This window comes from Pyxicephalus adspersus, chromosome 5 (assembly GCF_032062135.1).
Source record: "Pyxicephalus adspersus chromosome 5, UCB_Pads_2.0, whole genome shotgun sequence".
Taxonomy (NCBI): domain Eukaryota; kingdom Metazoa; phylum Chordata; class Amphibia; order Anura; family Pyxicephalidae; genus Pyxicephalus; species Pyxicephalus adspersus.
Window position 1 is genome coordinate 115,882,023 of NC_092862.1, and position 16,176 is coordinate 115,898,198.

Genomic DNA, 16,176 nt, shown 5'->3' on the forward strand with positions numbered 1-16,176 from the left:
TTCTACAAGCAGGGAGTGTTTCATTCCCTGTTGAGATGTATCATGTAATATCTAGCTGCAGGTCACCAGGTGCATTACCTGGAGATCAGTACGACAGCCTACTAAATACTTGTTTCCAACGCTTTAAAAATAGGAGAGTTCACTTTAGATGGCTGATGAATAGAAGTGAACAATCCACTGCAGGATTTAGAAAATCTGATCCTACCCCCTTGCACCCTCCATGTAAAGAGATAGGTTGTTGGTGATATATTGACTGTATTAAAGCATGACTAACAACCAACGCATGTGCAGCTCTGATAATTTTGACTGATGAGACAGTGATCAATGATTATTGGCAGAAGAGACATCACCTCTTTATTCTGCAATAAAGCCCTGTCTGAAGCTAAACTTTTAAAATGGAACTTTAGTTCTACTTTAATCCAGGTAGTGCAGAATGCGAGCTCTCCAATTCAAGGGCTTGCAAGTACAGAAAAATACTCATTGATCTGCCAGAAATACCCTTAGCCCCTATTCCCTCATGAAGCCTACAAAACACAACATTATCGAAGACTGAACATTGTAAGCCATATACTGTTTTTGCCAAATAACTCGGACCCCCTATATAAAGTAGGGCTGATTAACATTTTTTACATAACATATGAAGCGAGCACTGGACATGCCGCAGCCCTGAATTTTTTACACAATCAGGTTTTTTTAATTCTATTTTTTTGTGCACTTATTGAAAAGGTAATAACAATTTTTAATGTTTTATTAGCAGACCAACCAAGAAAAGTTCATTTTATTGTATACACTATACTTGTATACACCGGAAAGTTTCAATTTAAAGCGGACCTAAACTCAAAATTTGTACGGAGGCAGACCCTTTTATATAAAGTAACAAATTGTTTTACTGCAACACCCTTTTTTTTAAAAAAACAAAACAAAAAAAAACAAAAATAGTGAAGCCCCTTCTATTCTGTCTTGATCAGCGGGGCGATCAAGACTGAATGGAACTGCCCTGGAATACCTACATCATGGATCCCGGTTGGCTTCTGACTGCTCCTTCATGCACATAATGAGCATTTTCCTACATTTGGATAGAGAGAGATGTCAATCTCGGGCATGCACAGAAGGAACCTTTTCTTTAATTGGAGAAAAAAAATGCCATGTGCAGGGAGATTGGCACTCTTTTTTTCCCCATCTTTGTCACCGGATCTCGCGTCTGCGCAGTGTGAGATCGGGTGACATACGAAGAAGACAAATGATGAAAGAAGATGCCATCAACTGGCTCTTCTTCCGCACCTGACCGAAGGAGGATACCAGGACAACATGGGACCCCATCAAGGAAACCTCTGCATGGATGGACGGATCTGTGAGATTAGTGTTTTTTTTTTTTTTTTTTGGTTTAGTTCCGCTTTAACAAACATCCCTGGTATGATATCTGAACATTACCCCAATATACATAACTAATGTTACTTTAGATAGTATGTGCTCCTCTTCCATACTCTGTATCATTTTCTACTACCGATGTTGGTCTCACCTACTTGGAAACCCAGTTAACTTTGCTTTGCCAGACACTGAATTATTTTAAATACAACCTAATGAGTCTGTGGATACCACAGCTAGAAGAAAAGGAAAAAAGCCAAACTGAGAAGTGATACGCATGGATTCCAGATGGTACAATCAACACAATTTGTGAAAAACAAAAGCAGAATGACAGGGAACATGTAGAAAGTGGTTACAGATGAAACCATTAACATTTGTTATCTATTTGATATTTTGCCAGAGATCTTTACATATTTATAAAAAGGAAACTACAGGCCTTAGCTGTCTTCTGCAGTCTACAGGAGGTGTCAGGTAGATGAGGGACCCAACATTCACAGATGGTGTCTAATATGTCCCTGCTGCCTCCCTAATTGGGCTGACTTACTGGTTAAATGCATGTTCATTTGTCTGTAATCTATTGTGACAAGGATTTCACTAGAAATTCAGAGTTGCTCTTCGTGAATGAAATAAATTAGGGCCACTTTACTACTACTCATATGCTCATATTTGAGAAAACTTACAACATAAGACTATAGATAATAAATAACTACATGGGATTTAAAAAAGAACTCCAGAGTTTACAGTTGTACAGGATCCTCTCCTGTGATAAAATTGCTTTGATTTCAACGCACACTGCAAGCTTATTACAGTGTGCATTAGAAACTACAGCAAGTGCTGCATTGCCTCACTCTCTAGAGGTTGTCCAGCATCATTCAGCTCTTACTGACACAGTCAGATCACTTTTATTCACTGGATTTCAGTATTTTTATTATTGGTCATTCAGCATCACATGTGGGCATTACCTGGGGCAGTGTGTATGCAAATGTTACCTGATGGGCTCTACTGCAATCATAGAGTTCCCTCTGGCACCATAAGCTTTAAAGAAACCCCAACCAAAGTGCCTACACGTTTGGCATATTATAAATGGGCAGCCATGTGTTCCACCTGTTTAGCAACTGTCCAAAATTCACCTTGCAGTAGCACACCTGTGTTGCTAAATTCAAACTCATTACCAGCTCTAGCCTAGCTGTGTTATAACCAATAGGTAGCAGTGAGTTCTACCTAAAGCCACAGCGTGGAGCCTCATACAGACCTTCAATGGGCATCAGGGGATATGATCTTCTGTGATCTTTTTAAGTGACAGATAAACAAACAAGTGCTGTACAAACAGAGCTGTCCTGTTCAATGAGAGAAGGAAGAGGAAACAGTAGTCATTCTGATCACGGGTGTGGGGACCGCTTTACACCTCGGATTTTCACCAGTTAGAAGCACGATCTTTCATCTCAGATAATGATTACCTGACGTGTGTACAAAGCTTAGGTTCTGGGACATAGACAGCAAAAAACTTGAGATGTGTTTTAAGTTCCTGACTACTAGCTGAAATTTTATACTATAAAATAATGGTGGGGAGCACAAAGTAGTTAAATAGATCTCCCTCTTGCGAATGTGCAGCTCAGTGCAGGTTGCCTGGATATATTGGGTATCCCAACTGAATGAACTCCGCCACACATGAATTGGAGTTACATCAGCCCGGCCTAGCCCGGGCCGGCCTATCAAGATGAACAAAGTTCTGACTCCCAGTAGAAGATGGTGATGTTCATGGAGTGTGGACAAGTGAGCTTACATAAAAGTTGTGATCAGACAGGTAAGCATTAAATTAAATTTATACTTGCTTTATTGATTCTCCCCAAATATAAGCACATAGACTAATAATCAATATATCCAATTTACCAAGGTTTACATGAACATTTGAGAGAAGATCCAGAATGTATTAATATTACTACATTATTCTAGATATGGAATGATGAAAAACACAAAAACTGCCATTAACCAATAAAAAAAATCACCAGCATGCTATTACAGATCCTGTAAAGGTTAAGAGAAAAAACAAATCAGACTTTCTAAAAGTATACACCATGTGACTTGAGAAATCAAGTGACAAAATACTGTTCCAAAAATATCTTGCCACTTACAAAATGCTTACAAACCAAAATACAGAGTTGTCAATATGCAGATTAGGAGAAATGCCTACCAAGTGATGATTTAACATTTTAAGAACCTGAAATGGAAAGAACAGACCACAATTTGCGTGCTTGTGAAATCTGATGCAAATTTGCCTTTTTTGTTTTGCATGGTTGTAAGAAGACTGAATCACATGTCAATTAAACATATCACTGATCAGCTCCAAATAGTAAGATATTCTGCCTGAACACTCAAGAAGCAACCCAAACATGTAGAATAAACGAATAACTGAAGAGCAATACATTTGTTGAATCTGATAAACAAACTGAGAAAAAAATGTTGCTAATAAATTGTAGTATAACCCCATAGTGCACTACCTTAAGTCCTCCTTTACAGTCTTTTCTATTAAAAGCAAATTGGCAAAACAGGAACTTGTCTTCACTAAAGTGGAACTCCAGTATGTTTTCCTTTCATGAATCCGACTATTTAATAATTCTATATACACTTCCTTTGCTCTCTGCCTTGCTGGCTGTTTTTTATAATTCTGTTTTCAGCCATTTCCAAGAACTACAAAAACACCTCCTTTATCTTGTGTCTTTCTAATATAGAAATCCCTGGACTAGAAGAGTGTTACAGGTAGATTCACTAGGTGAAAATAAGAGGAATGCCCTAAAAAAAGAAAATTAACACAGTCACCACATGTTAACAATGGTAAACTGTATGTATTTGTTTTTAGATTTAGATACACTTAAATAGGAAATAGGAACTCAGAGCTGATAATCTCTTTTTACACATTTATCTTCTATCACTTAAGGTTTCCAGATTGTGACAACAGTTCATTATTCCTGTGTAATGTGTCAAAAGGGCCTCTATTGTAGCCTTCATAGCGAGCCCATGTGGCAAGGCGACTAGACAAGTGGGAGACAGGGCAAGGTGCTGTCACCTTTATACCAGGAGGAGCCTTACCAAGATCATTATAACGAAAGCTGCATATTTACAATTAATAAAATTTAATATGTTAAACATATGAGATTAGATTTATAAACCCATTGTATGTCCAAAACTAAGTCACTGACTGAGTATGATAGTTAGGCAACTAGCATTTTCAGGAGGAGAGGTCAGAATTGGCAACATTCATATCCTAGGGTTTTCGTTAAAGTATTGGAAAAAGAGAAGCAAATGATCGTCAGACGTATTTCCAGGGTTTTTACTGCAGGGCAGACAGATCAGCAAGATAACTTGTCATGAGAAAACTATTGTTGCTTTCGATCATCTGGCTTCAATACTGCGTGACAGCAGACAACAAGAACGACTGAGTCAATGGCTCAGAAAGAACTAAAGTCAGCATGCTGGCCAGGTTACACACATTGCAGAGATAAAAAGTTTCCCCCACTTTAGTGATTAGGCATTGTGGGCTCCCCATTGTTTTCTGGTATGAACAAACTGCCTCACGTCCCTGGCAGGCCACAACCCACATGTAACCCCTTCTCCCTTCTCTACCCAGATGCAATACAAATTCTGTCCTTCATCAAGGAAGTTGTTTGATGGCAATGTAGTGCAGAAAGTTAATCTCAAGTGATATCTTTTATTGCCTATCTTTTGGGATGGCTTTGAAGTCTTCTTCAGCTTTTATACAATTTATACATTTCAGAATTATATAGCCTGAAGAGAGAGGATCCAAGACATGTCAAAAGCATGAATTTGAAAAACTTAACTAAGCCAATAAAGAGTATTACTTACAATCATAGTATAGTACATACACTATAGTATATAGTACAATTACTCTACTTCTGTATTGCTGAGCAAAGCCCCACCCCCAAGGATCCCCAGGGCACACTGTAGTCACAGAAAGCGCTCATGCAGGTAATTGGAGAGAATATCTGAAAATATTGGCATTTTATGGTTTTAAAATTCCTTTCTAGTTTACTTTAGCCATTACGGTAGTAAGAAAGATTTTTCCTCAGTGATTAAAATGCTATTTATGGCATCCAGTTGTATTACAAAGGAATGAACAGGAGAAGATTCCTTTAGGAGCTAGATTAAAAAAAAAACAAAAAAAAAAAACACATTCAGAAGCAAATATGTATGGGAGGCTTCAAACTAAGGCTGGATCTACATGGATGTTTTTTTAAAATGCATGTAAACGTTTCTATTGCATTTATATGCGTTTTTATGCACTTTTGTTAGCGTTTTAAAGCTTGCCTTTAAAATGCTGAAAAATGCCTATGCCGCGTTTTTTAACTAATTTGCATAATAAGTGAACTCAAAAACACAGGAAACTGTGGAAAAACATTCCATTGAAATCATGTTTTCCGGCGTTTAAATTTTTTAAACGTTGAAAGCAATGTTTGAGATAACGGTCATAAATGTGCCTCAAGGAAACGTCCTGGTGTAGATTAACCCATTGTAATGCATGCGGATTTTAAACAAGGGCTTTAAAAGCCTCAGGTTAACCGCTGGGGAAACAGTCCATGTAGACTAAGCCTAAGAAAGCTTTTTGACAACTTTTTGGCAGAGATAAACAAAACGCAGGTCGATGTCAGACAGTATGTGTTAGGTTCATTTTGATGATGGTTTGATGGATTCCCAAAGTCCAAAGCTTCATATGCTAGATGATTGTCCACCATGATTTAAATCTAGCATATGTACAGTGGTTCCCCAAGGTCATTCATCAATCTGCCCTGGCAAGACTGATGCCAGGGCAGACTGCAATCACTGAGTAGGTATGACCAGTGTATTTTCCTATAGAAAAAAGCACAGTGAGGTTCTCTTGTAACCCCCCTCCCATACAGTGGTACAGTACTGTGAGTACAGAGCTACTTAGTTCTGTCATTGGAAACTATCACAATTGTTTATAGCAACAGAAATCTATCAGAAATCCATAATGAATTACGTAGACAACTGGGCAAGGATATAAGTTACAGAGATTCTTATTTATGTATCAAGCAAAGAGAGACATCAGAGGAAAGTTGGAAGTTTTTTCTTTTTTGCATAAACTTGACATGTAAGTGGAGTAGAGAGGACATACAGACAACTTCAGTACTTATATCTTTTGGGGTAAAATTAGAATGATAAACCAAGGTGTCTGATGCACTTGGATGAGTTCCACAGACACATCCCCTTTGTAAACAATGATTTTATCATGTGGAATACTCTTGCAGTAAACTTACAGCTGCATTATAAAATATGAGTAACAGGCAGTAAGTAAAGTTTAAAACAAGCTTTTCCTGACCTTTGTAGCTGCAAGCATTGTTAAGCAAATAAAAGCTCTGAAGTCTTTAAGTCTTTGTGTAAAGGTGAACAAACATGTAGATGTATTTAATAGAATCTAATAATAAAAGGGCATGCTCAAGCAATAAATCAATAAAACTTGAGTTAAAAATGCAGTTTTTTTGATTAGTCAATGTTGCCCTCCACAGCACCAGTTATATTATATTATTTAATTTGGTGCACTTTTTAACAACCAGTAGCCTATGAGAGAGTTGCTAATGTTTACTATCCCAGCCAGGACACTATCTGCACAGAGTTTGCAGGTTCTCCCCGTGTCTGCTTGGGTTTCCTCCAGATACTCCGGTTTCCTCCCGCATCCCAAAAACATGCAGTTAGGTTAATTGGCTTCCCCCTAAATTGACCTCAGACTTCATTAATGACATATGACTATGGTAGGGACATTAGATTGTAAACTCCATTGAGGGACAGTTAGTGACACGACTATAGACTTTGTACAGCGCTGCGTAATATGATGGCGCTAACCAGATTGATGGTTTTCTAACCAGATGGAAAGAAGTGTTATGGTAGAGCACTACTACTACTTTTATAAAGCATAAAGTATACTACAGCACCCCGTGTACTAGAGCTCAAAAGCCCCTGCTGATAATAGCAACTGCACTCTATTCCAATAGTAAATCTGCTTTGTTTATCAATGAAAATGTAAATCTGTTTTGCATACAGTAATACTTTTAAACCAGAGATAATAGTAGAAAACTACTCTAAACACTATAAATATGTAGTTTCCTAATATATTATTCACATGAATACATGCTCCCAGTTTTCCTTCTAAAGAATAAGGTTTGACTTGTTGCACTGAAGGCATATACTGTACAATGGTGCTCTTCATACAGAAACTTTAATTTTAGCCCTTCCTGGAAATGGTAACAATTCGCTAAACCTAATTAGATTTCAAAAATGTGACCTTCATTAAAAAGCCTAATAGCTATGTATCCTGTTTTGGTCAGACAAATTTGGAAGACAATATTTAAAATCATTGTACTAAAAAAGGTAAAAATTGAGAAAAAAAAAGTATAAAAAAAAGGTGTATTAAATTACAGTGATTGATCCACCTACAGCAGGGGTGTCAAACTTTGGCCCGAGGGTCAAATCTGGCCCCCACAGGAATCCTGAATTTGATTTGCAGCTGGCCCACTGCTGCATTGAACTAGTGTCGCTACTACAATTCCCGACATCACTCGTGTCCATAGACTAGCGGCCTATCTGCCTATGCGTGGCATCACATTGGGCTGTTTTACAGACGCAAGTAACGCTTGGAATTGTAGTAGCAGCATCACTCGCATCTATAGACCAGCGGCCTCTCCGCCTATGCGTGGCCCCGCATTGGGCTGTTTTATAAACGCAGGGAATTGTAGTAGTGGTGCTATTTCAGTGAAGAGGGAGTTCCAGCCATTCATAACATTAAGCCCCGCATTGGACTGTTTTATAGACGCAGGGAATTGTAGTAGCGGTGCTTTTTCAGTTTCAAGTCTTTCCCGCGACTTTGTCCAAGTTTTTAATTTTAGCCCACTGTGTATTTGAGTTTGACACCCCTGACCTACAGCAAAGATTTAGTAAAACTAGAGATATAAAGTAAACATTTTATTGGATTACATTCTCACACGTTCTTTAAAACATGTGATCAGACAGGGTTTTATTGTGGAAAGGGAAAGGCGATGCGCCTTTTGCAATAATAAAAAAAAAAACTTAACCTGATCGCACCCTTAAACTGTAAAAATAAAATCAGTTTTCCCATCATGCTCTCTAAACATTCAAATCGAGCTCAAGCAGATGAAATTTGTTTCCGATTTTGAGATAAAATGATTACATGCTTCTTAAGTCTTCCCAAAAGCATTCACTGTAGCGATAACCATACAATAATTTTCCCCCCTAGCCTTATCAAGTTGTACCATAGGATGGGTATACTTGCATAGTGAATGTTATGAGAATAAAGACCAACCATCAAGAGAAAATACTTTTATATGCCTATGAGTAATCTGAGCTAAAGAGGTTCTTCACATCATGACCACCATAACATCCATGGACCCGTTAGTCCAGGGTTTCCTAACCAAGGGTATTTATACTCCTTGGACCAATGGTTACCAAATCATGGGAATATGGGACTTGATCTCTAAATAATAACAGATTTCATGTTTTTATTGCTTATGTATCTTAAGCTTTGTATTTAACATCCTATGATAAAAGCCTTACATTTTCTTGTGGGGGTTCCATTGCTTGCTATCCATATGTAAAACTAAAACCAAGCTATTGACATCTTGAGAAGTCATGCTGGTACCTAAAACAGTTTTCACCCCAGCACCACCCAGCTGTTTTTGGGTGGTTACTGAAGAGTTGGGTCACAGGGGGCTGCCACACACCTAAAATCCCCCCCCCCCGGCTTAAAACAATTTCTGGGTTCAACATTGCTAATAGGATTGTGAATGGTAACATTTGATCGTCTGGTGATGAGAGTATGGGATACACTGGTCAAGCCATTGTAGGTACTGGTCAAGCCATTGTAGGTTTATAATCCTGGAAAGGTTTACAACCCCCGTATTAGTCTAAGCACCAATTTTGGAGATGTCAAACACGACCATAGTAGTGTACATCTACACATGAAGCACAGTGTGCGTATATCCGTAAAATAAACATAATTGGCATGTCCCTCATGCATATATAATTAAAACTATATATAGATTCACCTTTTCAAGCTGGTTAAAGCCAACAGGAAGTCTGCAACAAGGCTTCACATACAAAACTCAGTTATACATCCTTATCAGAATTATAAAAGTCATCCTTGAGTGTGTAATCCTCTGTGGTGTTCATTTCTTCCTTTTAGGGTTCCTCGCATATAAGATACCAAAGTTGTGTTCAGATGAGATGGTCACTTTGTTGTATAATTTCTTGTCTTTTTAAACTATATTTTAAACATTCTTGTTCAATTACTATACAATTGATTTTAGATTTGAATCTAAAAATACATATGAAGATGAAAAAATATATTAATGCACAAAAGGATCATATTATTATATGAATATTTTGACTCCACACTGTCCAAAGGAAATTTGAGAAATCCTGCTAGCCACCCAGGAAAGTCAGCCCCTGGCTTTTTAGATGTCATCTTCTATTATTCAGTATATCTAGAGAATCTTTTTTTGCCATATTTTGATATCGTAGGTAATAAGTCAAAGTGATCATAGGACTTTTTTGCGCCTTCTGTCTCTCACAAGAAAGTGGATGGGTTTCTTTCAAACATGAAATCCTCATAAAAAAACAGCATCTTTGGTGTCCAAGACATTTATGAATAAACCACACTAACAGGGCACAGACAGTATTAAAAATAAGAAAATTGTTTCCTTTATCACCCCAAATTAAAAAAAAAAAAAAGGTCCTATACTTATTGTCTGGTATACTTTCACAATGCCACTGAGAAACTTTCAATGATGCCTAGTAGACCCGGACAGTGCTCCAGCCTAGGTGGCCAGCCTGCCAGCCTGGATGGCAAGGAACGGTGTAGCTACTGCTTCATAACCAAGGATGCAGGGCAGATGCCGCAAGCAGCCTCCCACCAGGGGGAAATCCTTTAAAGAACAAATCGGGGGGTGTTCAAACTGCCTATTAAATGCTTATTTCTATTGGAGGATCATATCAGTGGCAGTTTCTTTGCGACTGGCCAGCTTTAATCTGCCATGAACCATCCAGATAATGACCAGAAGCTATTCGTGTAAACTTAAGCTGCGTACACACGTCCAATAATTATCGTTGAAAACGAACGACCAAAAATCATTCTAAATAAAGTGACTAACCACACCGACGAACGAGGCTTGTCGTTTTAAATGGACGACAGGCACAGCGGATCTGATTGGCCGACGATCGTTCACCAGCTATAATGTGTACGGTCGTTCAGTGATCGTGCATGTTTCTGCGGTACACGTTCTCCTTTACATGTCCCTCCCTGCATCGTTCAAACGATTGTATCTAGCATGTGTACATTATTGGTGGATTATATTTGAACGATCGTATCGTTACAGCATGTACAGAATTATGCACAATATGATTGTTCAGGTATAATCGTGCATAATCGTTAATCAGTCGTAATCGTTCGTTTTGTAATGCTAATTATTGGAAGTGTGTACCTAGCTTTAGTCTAACACAGGCAATACCAAAGCAGGCATTACACAGCCGCTTGCTGCAGAATTAATATTCTAATAGGTAAACTGTGTACTAGAATGGGAAGTAGGACTCAATAGAAGAGAGAAACAAGGTAGGAAATGGACCAAAACGGAGTCCCAGTGCCCCAAACCAACAATATCAAACATTAACTATCAATAGCTTCCTCTGTGCAATTCTAAAACACTCACAAAGCCAAGAGCTGCATTCAAAATACATCAAAAAGTTTTGAAAAATAAAATGGAACTACACACTCGTCAGTGTGATCCTGATTAGTCAGAATTGTTTCTCTGTCTTACCACAAAGAATCATGTGCTGTCTCCTTTGCTAGTGAAACAGAAAAAAAAGGTTGATGAGCCAGTGAAAGTTCAAAACAGGATATTTCTCAATGTCTCCTGAGGATTTCATCTATTGTATAGCTATTCAAAGGAACTGCACTGTAAGGTAGATTACCTCTGACAGCAATATTAAATCACACATTATTAGAATACTAATATTATTATGAATAATAAAGAGATGATATGACAGGAATGGGGAATACGGGATGTAAGTGGAGCTTTTAACCACATGAAATGATGTAGCAATGAGCTATGTGCTTTTGTACTGCATGCCCAAACCACCAAGTAACATCTCATATCTCAGAAATGTAAAGGACAGGGGATACATTAGTTTCAGATGAAATGTATTAAATTACTGCATGGTGTGGACATTTGTTCAGCTCTAATGTAATGTAAGCTAAAAAAAAAATTAAATAAATTATATTTTTCAAGTTTTGCTAACAGTATATAAGCAATGAAACATTTTCCAATCCAATGCCATTTTCTCATCTTTCACCCCACTTTTTGCATGAGTGATGGGAGTTCACAGGTGCACCAGGCGATAATAAGAGGGAACAATGGTAATCATCTATCCTGCACTTAAATCATTCACCTGGAAGGAGTATGCAGGTTAGGTGTTCTGACCCTGCTGGCCTGCATACCTGTTCCAGGTAAATCATTTCAAAATTCTAATTATATGATCAGAACCCCCTATTGTGCATCACTCCCCCATCTACTCCTGTGTCATTGTTTGTATCTGTCATTTGCTAACCCTATTGTTTGTACAGCTCTGTGTAATATGATGACACTTTATGAATAGTTTAATAATCAGAATCGGGTAACTTTCACCTACACTATGACTACTTTTATAAATCTCCATGGCAGGACTCCTTTAATTACAGTGAAGAATAATTAGAAAAATTGCTTTATATTGCTGTTGGTTTTTCAATGTGGACAACCAAATCTAATCTTGAATTAAAAAAAAATTCCACATATACTAAGCATTTTTTCATAGTTTTCTTGTTGAACATTAGCACAACCCATTTCTAGTTCCAAGTTGCCGAACAGAGTAATATGGTTTTGCATGCTGCCTACACTAAGCGAGTCTGCATTGCCGTCTGCATGTATTGATCACAGCAATAACAACAAACAGAAACACACAATTCTCAAGAGACATCTGAGCTTATTTTACAACAGCACGGATGTTCTACCAGACGTGGTTTAGATAGCAAAATCCTTCTGCAAATCACAGCGATCACAGCACTGTCAAATTATTTGTCAGCGTGTCAGGTTAAAACTAGGAGTAGTCACCATCTCCAGGTTTATATGCATTATTCTTTTTTCTACAAGAAAAAAAAAAATCAAATACCTAAAAAAGGTCACTTTGCCTTTGAATGAGGAATACAAACACTATATATGAACAAATGTCACACACGTGTCTTTAATTGCATTACTTAGTTACTGTCCAAGACCAAAACAGATCTGACAAATAATGCCTGCCAATAAAAAAATTTAAATTCTGAGTGCAAACAGAGGAATGTTAAGGAAAGTAAGCATCTGTCACCCAGAAGAGAAGATAAATGGCAAATATATCCACAACAACAACGTAACACATAATTGTACAGAACATACCATGTGCTCGGAATCTTATTAAAAAAAAGTGTCCATTACTTATAGAAACCAACTGCATTCCAACTTTGCTGCACTAGTAAGAAATAAAAGACTAGGTTTAGTCGGACATTTGTATAAGTTACTTCAAAAATACAAAATAGCAAACATGAGTACAATTCCACACAGTCATTAGTATTAGCCCTACACAACAGTATGAAGTTCTCCTGCTTGGGATCTCTGCAGGTCTTGCCATTCTCATCCTGTTACTAGGTGCCAGGCAACTGTAAGCCGATTTACCATCTCGGATATCCGCCTTCTTTGTTTACGTACATTATCTTCCTTACTGCTAATTACTCTGCAGCCTAGATCAGCTATAGGCAACTGAAAGAACCAAGTAGCTAAAGATTTGTTAGGCCCACCATGGGCTACACTACCTGACTGCACACTATACTTAGCTAGGGGGTATAAAGTGGATGAAAAGACACAAATTATTTTTTACTAAGTTTTGAAGAGTGTGGAGAAGAACTGAGACACACAGTAAGTATTAGGATATAAATTCTTCAAAGTTAGGGGAATTCACATCATAGCTGCCCTGTAATAGTTGTCCCCATTGGAACACCGAGCTGCACTATCAGAAGGTTTCCCTCACCTGCTTCTGTGACAAATTAAAAATCTTGAATTACCAAACACTTTCTTTACCACTGTAAATGGGCACTAGAACCAACAGGAGGGTGAATCTCCCCAGCAGGGACATAAAAAATATATTTTTTATTTACTTATAGAACTTATTCCACAGATCTGCTGAATTTACTGGAAACATTTTCTGTTCTTGTGAAATTTACTTCACAAATCACTTAATTGCCCCATAAGAAACAAGAGGAGTCACCCCAGTTCAGTTCGCTACACAACATTAAAGGACTGCTGTACACTCGCTAGACCAGTGTTTCTCGACCGTTTTAACATAGGAGAATCCTTGAAATCCTCAGGGAACCCTTGCTATATTTACTAAATCCACAACTCACAATGTATTATAGTTTGGTGGCCAGTAGGAAGACTGTCACCCTTACATATAGTGTACATGGCCTTAAAATACATCCTATTTGGTGTTAATGAAGTGACTAACACATCCGATGAATCAACCCTCAACAAACTTTGCCCCTAAAACTCCATCATCTTCTACCATGACTCTAAAAATGCCACCACTGGTGACCTCCTATTGCGCTCCTAGAACTGCTATCCATGTATCATTCTGCTGTCAGCCGTCACCTCTGCCTATACAAATGATCAGCCTCTTTTGTGTGTCCCTCATCTTGCCCCTTCAGGCCAGCCATCCCCTGCCCAGTCGCCTGTCTCTATTCATTCTGTACACGGCCTGTTTATTTCTTCCTTTGTTAGGGTAATTCTAGTTAATCACACTTGCAGACTTGTAGCTGTCATCTGTCACAGGCCCAGTCTGCTAGCTTTTGAGATCCTAAAATATTTACGTGTCTGCCCCCTCACTTTATTGTGCCTTCACTTGATACCCATTGTGTGTTACCCTTGCATCCCTATTCTGTTGTGTCCTATCTGTTTTATACAGTTTGCCACCTCTATTCCTATTGTGCGGTGTCCCAGATGCTGCTCTATATGTATGTCTGTGTCTCAAGAGTCAGGTTACCTACACCCCATCTACACACACAGCCATGTCATTTGTCATCAATCTTCTCATCCTATGCCAGCTGAAGTCAATTGACCTACATACCTACACGGCCGTCACTTGTCATAAGTCTAGTCTACCCTTGTCTAATGTCTCCAATATTGTTCTTATCTATCCCTCCAACCCGGTCCAGCAGTCACCTATACAGTGTACTGCCAGCTACTTTCATATCCCCAACACGGCTGCCATGTGACCTTTCACAACCTGTCACCTGTTTAATCTATCCTCTTACCTCTGGGGCTTTAATGCCACCTATTCATACAATGCCACCTATCCTTGTACTGCTGCCACCTGAGATCTTTTCCCGATGTCTATCCTCTTAGCCCTCTGTTCCTAATGCTGCCGTCACCAATCCTTCCATCCCTGTACAGCTGTCCCCTGCTGACCATCCTTTTAGTTGTGTGTGTGAAATAAACAGGTACAGCTGTCACTTGTCACCTGTCCAGTCTGTTTCTATACTCTTTACTTATCACCCCCACCTCTGTATACCTGTCAGGTGCACTGTGGTCACCTATGGCCTACACAGCTGTCATCGGTCACCTACTTGGCCAATGAAGCTTATGCCCAAAATTCTGTAAAGCTGATGACACCTATAGATCATGCCTTGTCAGATAGTATTGATCCTCTGACTTTTGCCACAGAAGTGCAGAGCTGAAGACATTTATAAATCTATCCTTGTACAATTGTCCCCATCCATTGCCCTGATATACATTCTTTTACTTCTGTGGAATAGACAGGTATGGCTGTCACTTGTCACCTGTCTAGACTGTCTCTATACTCTTCACCCCCTACATCTGCATACCTGTCATGTGCATTGTGGTCACCAATGGCCTATACAGCTGTCATCTGTCACCTGCCTTGGCCAATTAAGTTTATACTCCCAATTATGTGTCTGCAGAGTTGATGTCACCTATAGACCCTGCTCCATACATCTGTCATTTGTCACCTATCTTGTCCAATAGTATTGTATTGATAGTATTGTTAATACTCTGATTTTTGGCACAGAAGTGCAGAGCCGATGACATTTATAGATCCATCCTTGTACATCCTTGTCCCCGTTCATTGACCTGATATACATCCCCTTACTTCTGTGGAATAGACAGGTATGGCTGTCTATCACCAGTCCAGTCTGCGTCTATCAGCTTCACCTGTCAGGTGCACTGTGGTCACCTATGGCTTATATAGCTGTCATCTGTCACCTGCCTTATGCTATGATGTTTATGCCCCGAATTGTGTGCCTGCAGAGCTGATGTCACCCATAGATCCTGCCCCATACATCTCAGCTGTGACTTGTTTTGTCTGCTGCTGGCTATGCTCAGCTCTGATTCTGGAACGCTGATGTCACCTATGGCCCCAGGCCTGTACAGCTGTCACCTGCCATGTCTACGTCTGTGTACTTTTTATTTCTGTGTCTCTGAAGTTGTCACCTTTTGGCTCGAGCCTTGTCCTGTTGTCACCGGTTTTGCTATTGCTGTCTTTGCTCAGCTCTGTGTCCCCAACACTGCTGTCACCCATTCTGTATACAGGTGTCACCTATGCCATTTATCTGTCTACCCTGCCCAGGCAGTGTCCCTCATACTGTCACCTATGGCCGCAGTGCTTCACAGCTGTCACCTGTCCTCGCCTATC

The 16,176-nt window shown here is 39.0% G+C and overlaps 1 protein-coding gene across 2 annotated transcripts in view; it reads right to left on the reverse strand.

The window, feature by feature from the left end:
• The window catches only part of SNX13 (sorting nexin 13), a 75,158-nt gene that overhangs the window by 58,519 nt on the left and 463 nt on the right, over positions 1-16,176 (reverse strand). The window lies entirely within an intron of this gene.